At 36.7% G+C, this 8,009-nt stretch overlaps 1 non-coding gene across 1 annotated transcript; it reads right to left on the minus strand.

Annotated features, from left to right (window-relative positions):
• Positions 1-623: 623 nt before the first annotated feature.
• LOC115724251 (small nucleolar RNA R71) lies at positions 624-730 on the minus strand. The gene has a single exon (XR_004013051.2). It is a non-coding gene; the product is annotated as a small nucleolar RNA R71 (small nucleolar RNA).
• Between the last annotated feature and the right edge of the window lie 7,279 nt (positions 731-8,009).

The following is an 8,009-nucleotide window of genomic DNA, read 5'->3' on the forward strand; positions in this document are numbered from 1 at the left end:
CTAATTTCTAATCTGTTCTTGCAAGATTGTTTCTATCTATTTCAGGAATTCTAAGTGTATGTGCCGTGAAGGACAAGCAGTCATAGTACCAGTTGATCCTGAAATTGAGAAGACTTGTAGGAGAAACAGAAAGAACAAGAGGCAAGAAAGAGTTTCAGCAGCTATTTGAAACATCAGAAATCATGGCTGCTAATGTGAATGCGAATGCTCCAAATAACGGTAATAATGGTGGTGCCGTTGAAGATCAAGCTAATGGCCGTAGCTTGAGAGATTACATTCTCCCTACTCTTACTGGAGTGCAGTCATGTATCAGGCCACCGGCAGTGGATGCGAATAACTTCGAGATCAAACCTGCCATACTCCAGATGGTGCAGTCTTCAGTCCAGTTTGGTGGACTCCCTTCAGAAGATCCTAATCTGCATCTCTCGAACTTTATGGAACTGTGTGAGACTTTTAAAGTCAATGGAGTTAGTGATGATGCCATTCGTCTGAGACTGTTTCCATTCTCACTCAGAGAACGAGCCAAGAGCTGGTTGAATTCCCTGCCACCCAACTCTATTGCCACTTGGAATGACTTAGCCACGAAATTTTTGTCAAAGTTCTTTCCTCCAGCAAAGTCAGCCAAGTTGCGAGGTGAAATCAACAACTTCTGTCAGCAAGATAATGAATCTCTCCATGAGGCTTGGGAGAGGTTTAAAGATCTAATCAGAAAATGCCCTCATCATGGCATAGAGAAGTGGATGCTGGTTCACAATTTCTACAACGGGTTGGTTGGTAACACTAGAACTCTGATAGATGCAGCAGCTGGTGGAGCTTTTATGAGAAAGAGTGCTAATGAGGCTTACGATCTATTGGAGGAGATGGCTCTAAATAATCAGCAGTGGCCAACTGAAAGGAGTCAAACTAAGAAAGTAGCTGGTGTGCTAGAGGTTGATGCCATCACAAAATTGACAGCTCAAGTTGAGGCCTTGACAAAGGCGATGCGGGGCAAGCTAAACAAGCCCAAGTTATTTGTGAGATATGTGGAGGCAACCATCACTTTTCGCAGTGTCGAGCGAGATGTGGATAATGTGCCAATGGATCAAGCAAAAGCCATTGGGAACTACTCCCAAAATAATAATTATGGGCACAACCAACAGGGGTTCTACCAGCAGAGAAATCAGCCCCAACAAAACCAACAACAAAGTCCTAGTGGCTCCAATATCCAAGCTGATTTATTGCTCCAATTCATGATGGAGACTAGAGCCTCTATTAAAACTCTAGAAACTCAAATGGAACAATTGTCTACTCAAGTGGCAAACCAAGCTCAAGGAAATTCACCTAGCACTAGTGAGGCAAAAGGAAAAGAGCAATGTAAAGCAATTTCCTTGAGGAGTGGAAAGAGTTATGAAGGACCTAATGGCAAGCAACCAGTTGAAGATGGGGTTCAGGATCAACATGCACAGACGCCGGCACCAAGGGAAAAGAAGGCTACTGATAGCCCTGCACCACCACAACAGTCTCCACCAATCAGTATTGATCATCATGTGAAGATACCTTATCCTCAGAGACTCCGAAAGACCAATCTAGACAAGCAGTTCACCAAGTTTCTAGAAGTCTTCAAAAGACTTCACATTAACATTCCTTTTGCTGAAGCTCTAGAGCAGATGCCAAGTTATGTGAAGTTTATGAAGGAAATTTTGTCAAAGAAGAGGAAGATGGAAGACTATGAGACAAAGGGCTCTTGCGAAGAGTGCAGTGCGGTCCTACAAAAGAAACTACCACCCAAGCTAAAAGATCCGGGTAGTTTCAACATCCCATGCTCAATAGGGGGTTCTATACATACAAAAGCTTTATGTGATCTGGGAGCCAGTATCAACTTAATGCCCCTATCAATGTTCAAAAGATTAAAATTAGGGGAAGCCAAACCCACAACAGTTACTTTACAAATGGCAGATCGGTCTTTGACTCATCCTCGAGGTATAATTGAAGATGTCTTGGTAAAGGTTGGTAAGTTCATCTTCCCTGCTGATTTTTTAATACTGGACATGGAAGAAGATGAGAATATTCCTATCATCTTGGGAAGACCATTCCTAGCAACGGGAAGAGCATTAATTGATGTACAGAAGGGGGAGTTAAAGTTGCGTGTTCAAAAAGAAGAAGAGACTTTCAAAGTATTTGCTGCAACTGAAATTCCTACTTGTTGTCGACTGGAAGTTGTAAAGGATGGTCGAGAAGTCACTACCAACAAGACGAAAGGGAAGTCCAAAGAACGATTTCGAACTGTTCGACGACGTATGAAAAGACTGTTGTGTGGGAAATATGTAGGTGACTCTCAATCTAAGGAAAGCTTTAAAATTTGCAACATTGGAGGTCAGTTTTCTTCGTTTGGCACAAAGGCCCTCATGGATGCGAGAGGTGGATTCTACCCGCCACCACCTCCACCGCCGCCAAACCCCTTCTGATGGGGCTCAGGTAAGTTTCTCTCACCCTGGTTTATTTTCATACATTGGGGACAATGTGCATTTCAGTTTGGGGGGGGAGACTTAAATTTTTCAGTTTCAGTTTAGTTGTTTTATTTTATTTGAGTTTGTTTTAGTTTTTCTTTTAGTCTTGTGTGATAGCTAAATTGAAAGATTGATTGAATTGTTGTTATTCACTTGTGCAATGGATTAAAACATAACTGTGTGCTTGACTTGCAACTGTTTGAATTAAATTGGATGTGTGCTAGGAAGTGATTCATGTAGATTTAAAACATTTGCTATTCTCACGTATCACCTCTGTTCTATTTGGTTTGTGGAATGATTGATTGAACATGGAATAGAATTTGTTTGACATACTCTCTTGAAGCGAAATCCTTGATGATTTTTGTTTGGAAAGTGATCTAGGCAAGTTTTCTTTGGAACGATTGAGCCTTTCAAGCCTGCCTATGAATTTTTTTACCATAGTATACCCAAAGTTGAGCCTTAGCCTGTTTTAAAAATTTTTCACCACTTAACTGAGCTAAATTCGTTATCTTAAACTCTTTTCACCCTGAACATATCTTATTATGCCATGAGCCTTGAAGCAAGTTTGGGGGGAATAAGTGCTGTAAGTGAAAAAAATATAAAGTGTAGGAATGAGAGATTGAAAAAAAAGAAAAAAAAAAGAATAATATTGTGTGTTGTGCCTATGAAAAAAAAAATGTGTCTTCTTGAAAAAAAAAGTTAAGAAAATTATGAGGTACACACATAAGAAAAATTGCAATCTCTTATTTCTGTTTTTGGGATATATGGAAAGAAAGCAAAAGAATTGTCTAGGTTTGTTTGGTATAATTGTGCTTATGGTATAGTATAGCCTAAATGACTTCTCACCTACCCATGTACCTAAGCCATGTGATGCTAACCGAAAAAGACCTATTGATTCCAAATAGAAATTTGTCAACATTAGTGGAGAGAGGTATGTCATTCAAACTTATTGATCATGTGTTAGTGGGATGTTGGAAAGTTAGAACAGTTGTGATATTGATGGAAATTGCGATGCTTTATGTTTGTATGAATTACTTACTTGTAAATTGCACATTCAACTTAGTTCTTAGAGTTGGCAAGTTGAAATTCTGGTTATTGATGGATTGAAGTTGTGCAGGTGGTGGTAACAATTAAATTGTTGGAAAGTTCAGCTATCATTGTCAGTTTTTTTTAGTTTAGTCTTAGTTTACTCGGGGACGAGTAAAGAGTCAGTTTGGGGGAGTTTGTTAGGCTATTTTTAGCCTATGTTTTGGATCCAATTTATGTGCATCTTTAGCTGTGTTGGGACGGAATTACGCTTGTTTTCTATGTTTTCAGGTTCTTTGGAGTAAAAGAGGTCTCGGGTGCAGAAATTCATTAAAAGACGTGCTGAGCCGAAGAAAAACTTAATTTTTGAGTTTTTGCATATCTGGCCGCGGCGATGAAGAGGCTCGCCGCGGCGAGTTACGAGATACAGAGAGAGGCTGAAATTGGCACATTCTCGCCGCGGCGAGAGGAAGCGTGGCCGCGGCGAGATCCCGTACGGACCAGGGGTATTTTCGTCCATCAAACCCTAAATTTCAAGTATAAATAGAAAACTGCAATTGGAAGTCAGGGAGAGCGATTTGGAACCCTAAAACACAGCTGAGAGCGGCAGGAAGAGCGTAGAGATTCAAGTGAAGATCCAGAATTCATCCTCAAACAGTTCTTTTCTTTATTCCTCTTTAATTTATTTATGTTGAATATTGCTATAGGAATGGTTATGGATTTGTTTCTGAACTAAATTTCCCATTTAGGGAGGATGATGATTGTTGTTTAATGTTTTCCTAGTTAATGTTTAATTACCATTCCTCAATTCTTGTGTGTGAAATTATCTTAATTTGTTCTTAATTTCATGTTTAAGATTGATCACCTTGTGCATGTTCTATGATCTCAATTCAAAATCTGAAAAGTGAGAATTGAGAATGCTAAAATTAAGATAATCGATGTTCTATGTGAAACGAAAGTATTTACATGACTTATGTGACGAGTAGATTATTACTTAATGCTGATTTCATGTTAGTTTAATTAAGGAATTAATTAGATAACATGTGATTTAGAATCTAGAAGATCTGAAAGGAGCTAGGTTATTTCATAATCTGTCATTCACTCCAAGAATAGGATAGTAATTAATCATTAACAATTTGGGTAAACAACAACAGGATTCTCCTCCCTATTGCCTCATCTTGCTCAACTTTAAAGTGTGTTATTAAGTTTTCTGAATTTCTTTCATATTTTACTGCTTTTAATTCATAATTGCTTTTGATTTACCAAATAGAATCATAAGTATAATTTAGTAGTACTTAATCCAATTCCCTGTGGGATCGACCTCACCTGTGTGAGATTTACTACTTGATTGCGTATACTTGCGTAGTGATTAAAAATATAGCAACATCCACCAACGCTAGATGGCCATGTAGCCACCATATCTGGAGGTCCACACATTGTCGCAAGTACCAAAAATACACAGAAGAGATACATGAATGAACTAGAACAAGATGAAACATGCAATCTTGTACAATCACCTGCTCAACATCTTCGAATGATGAATTTTCTCATAACACTCATAGAAGATGATGCTAAGCATGTGCATTTTCCACACAATGATCCATTGGTAATGAAAGCTCAAATTGCAAACAAGAGAGTTTTCAGAGTTCTCGTGGACAATAAAAGCTCAATCAACATCCTTTTTAAGGAAGCTTTTAAAGCCATAGATTTGGTGGAGCAAATTTGACATCTTGTCCAGTTCAGCTCCAAGGCTTCAATAGAGATACACTTGTTCCAATAGGAAAAACAGAACTACCAATTACACTAAATGGAGAAAAATTTAGGGAATAATGTCGCCTCAACTTTCAAGTACTGTACCTTTGTGGTGGTAAATTACCCAACTGCATACAAATGTCATTTTTGGGTAACCATTCTTAGTGGATTTTAGAGCTGTAACCTCAGTCTGACATTTATGTATGAAATTCCCAAGTGATACTGGAAACATTAAAATAATTAAAGGTAATCAAAAGAGTGTGAGAAGGTTTAACATCTCGTCCAAGACTGTTATGATGGTTTGAGAAGTAAACATAGACAAACCCAGAACGTCTTCTTAGCCAGCACTGAGGGTGGTCCGAAAAGAAGATGAATTGGATCCACGTGTGGGCATGAAATAATAATCGAACCCATGAAGGAGATAGAAGAAGTATGCATCAATGACAAGGATCCTACCAAAGTCATCAAGGTAGGATCAATCCTCATGTGATTTTTCACGCTTTGAACGTAGATCCGAAGACAGATCCAGTCCGACATAAGCAACGACCATTAGATCCTGTAAGAGCGGAAGCAGTGAAAGCGAAAGTAGACAAGTTGACAAACATTGAATTCCTCTATAAAATCTTGTATAAATCGAAATATTAATTCATTATTGGCTTTTTTTTTTTGGTTTATGTTAATAAATTTTAAACTCCTCACTTCTAAGTCATAAATAATTGTTAAATTTATTATAATATCAAACTCAAACTAATTAGTCTATGTTCTCTTATGTATATATCCACTTGAATAAAAAGATGACTCACTTTTACTTCGTCAATATCATTGATCACGGAATACTCACAAGTAATTCTCTAAAGTTATAATTTACTGTAAGAATTTACCATAACCGGTCAGTCCATCTACAAATAGATGATTCAACTACCTTCTTTAGGTGAGCAATCTAAATTTTATAGAGGAATAATCAGAGTTTGAATGGGGTGATATTTTAGCTTTGTTTGAATTGATATTTTCAAATTTTATTAAATTTAATGAATTTTTGTTTTCTCTAATTACTAAAATGACTAAATTTCAAGTTGATACAAGCTCAGAAAAGGAATTGGATTGCAGTTGATTCTTTTGAGTTCTGGCGCAAGCTCTGGAATTTGAAGGTACCACCGAAAGCTCTCAATTTGGGATGGCAAACTACTTCAAATTATTTGTCTACCTTGACTCAATTAAGTGGTTAGAAGGCCCCAGTTCAAATCATGGGTCCAAATTGTCAAAAAGGTGAGAATACTATTTTTCATGCACTTATTTCCTGTTCAATCGCTGCTCAATATTTGTAGAGGCTTTTAGCTAGGGTTAGGCCAATGCTAATTTTTGCAGTTGGTTTGATTAATTTTTACAAAGGTCTAGTATAGATAAGTGTGAGGAGGTTGTTATGTTGTGCTAGGGTTAGAAGGCTCGAAACAAGTTAGTTTGGAACCAATTACATGTTCACTTGGAGGGAATGTGAATGAATGTTATGGTATTGATTCTCATACAATTGTTTACTAAATTTTGGAAAGGGAGAAAGTAGTGGGGCTCACACAAATTAGGGAGAAAACAAAGGGAAAGATTCTCCCCGGAATACATTTTCCTTTCCTAACTTAATTTCTTTTTATTTTAATTTTATTAATTAAAAATGAAAAAGATAAATATGTCCTTTAAAAATCTATAAACAGAAAATAATTACATATTCTAATAATGATAATTTTTTCAAATTAAAACATTCTAATTACCTTTCCTAGTTATGTAAACAAAATAATATGATTTTTAATTTTCTTTCCGGACAGTTTAGTAAACAGCGTAATAAAATATTATTTCCAATTATTTTCTATTTTAAACCGATTCATTTTTCCCATTGATTATTCTGATTCCAATTACACTTTAGTAAACGTGCCGCAAAAATATGCTACAGTAGATATGTGTTCTTATCTCTTCTATGAGTTGTCTTGTGCAATGAAAGTCAGCCCAAAATAGAGGTTCAAAGGCTTCTTTTCCAATTTTTGAAGCTAGTGATATTAAGTTGCAGGAGAATACAATCAAGGTAAATGTTGATGCCACCATTTTTCGTGATCGAGCTACATTTGGTTATAACATAATCGCTCGAGACTCTCAAGGAGTAGTGATGGCTAAGTCAGGTAGTTTTGCTAGTATAGGCACTCCAAATTTGACTAAAACAATTGGTATAAAGGAAGAGCTAAGCTAGATTAAAATTCAACCATGGCTCAAAGTGGAGTTGGAGTCAAATTGTTTGGTAGCAATCTAAGCTATTCGAAATTCATTACCTATGCTTTCTACTTTTGGGTTATTATAGAAGATCATCGTAAACTTCTTGCATCATTGAACAATGTTTTTTTATTTTTTATTAAACGATTTGCCAACATAGTTACTCACAGTCTTACTAGAACATATTCTTCTTTTTTAAATCGAGTGTTCAACAAGGGTGATGTTCCTGATGAAGTAATCTTATCTTTTAGCTAATTTGACAAATTAATAAAAATTCTATATTGTTTTCAAAAGAAATGACAAAAATATTGTCGTGTTTGTGAAAACCCCGATTAAACACGAGAGTAAAGAGTTTCAGTTGAAGATTGTCACGGGAGAAAGGCTTTAAAAATTCAACCTTAAAGGAAATCTGATCCTTCCAATTCTAAACATGATTTGCTTGTGTGTGCTACTGCTAACAGGATACCACTCAATGGCCAGTAAAAACAGTACATA

Source organism: Cannabis sativa, chromosome 6 (genome assembly GCF_029168945.1).
Source record: "Cannabis sativa cultivar Pink pepper isolate KNU-18-1 chromosome 6, ASM2916894v1, whole genome shotgun sequence".
Lineage (NCBI taxonomy): Eukaryota > Viridiplantae > Streptophyta > Magnoliopsida > Rosales > Cannabaceae > Cannabis > Cannabis sativa.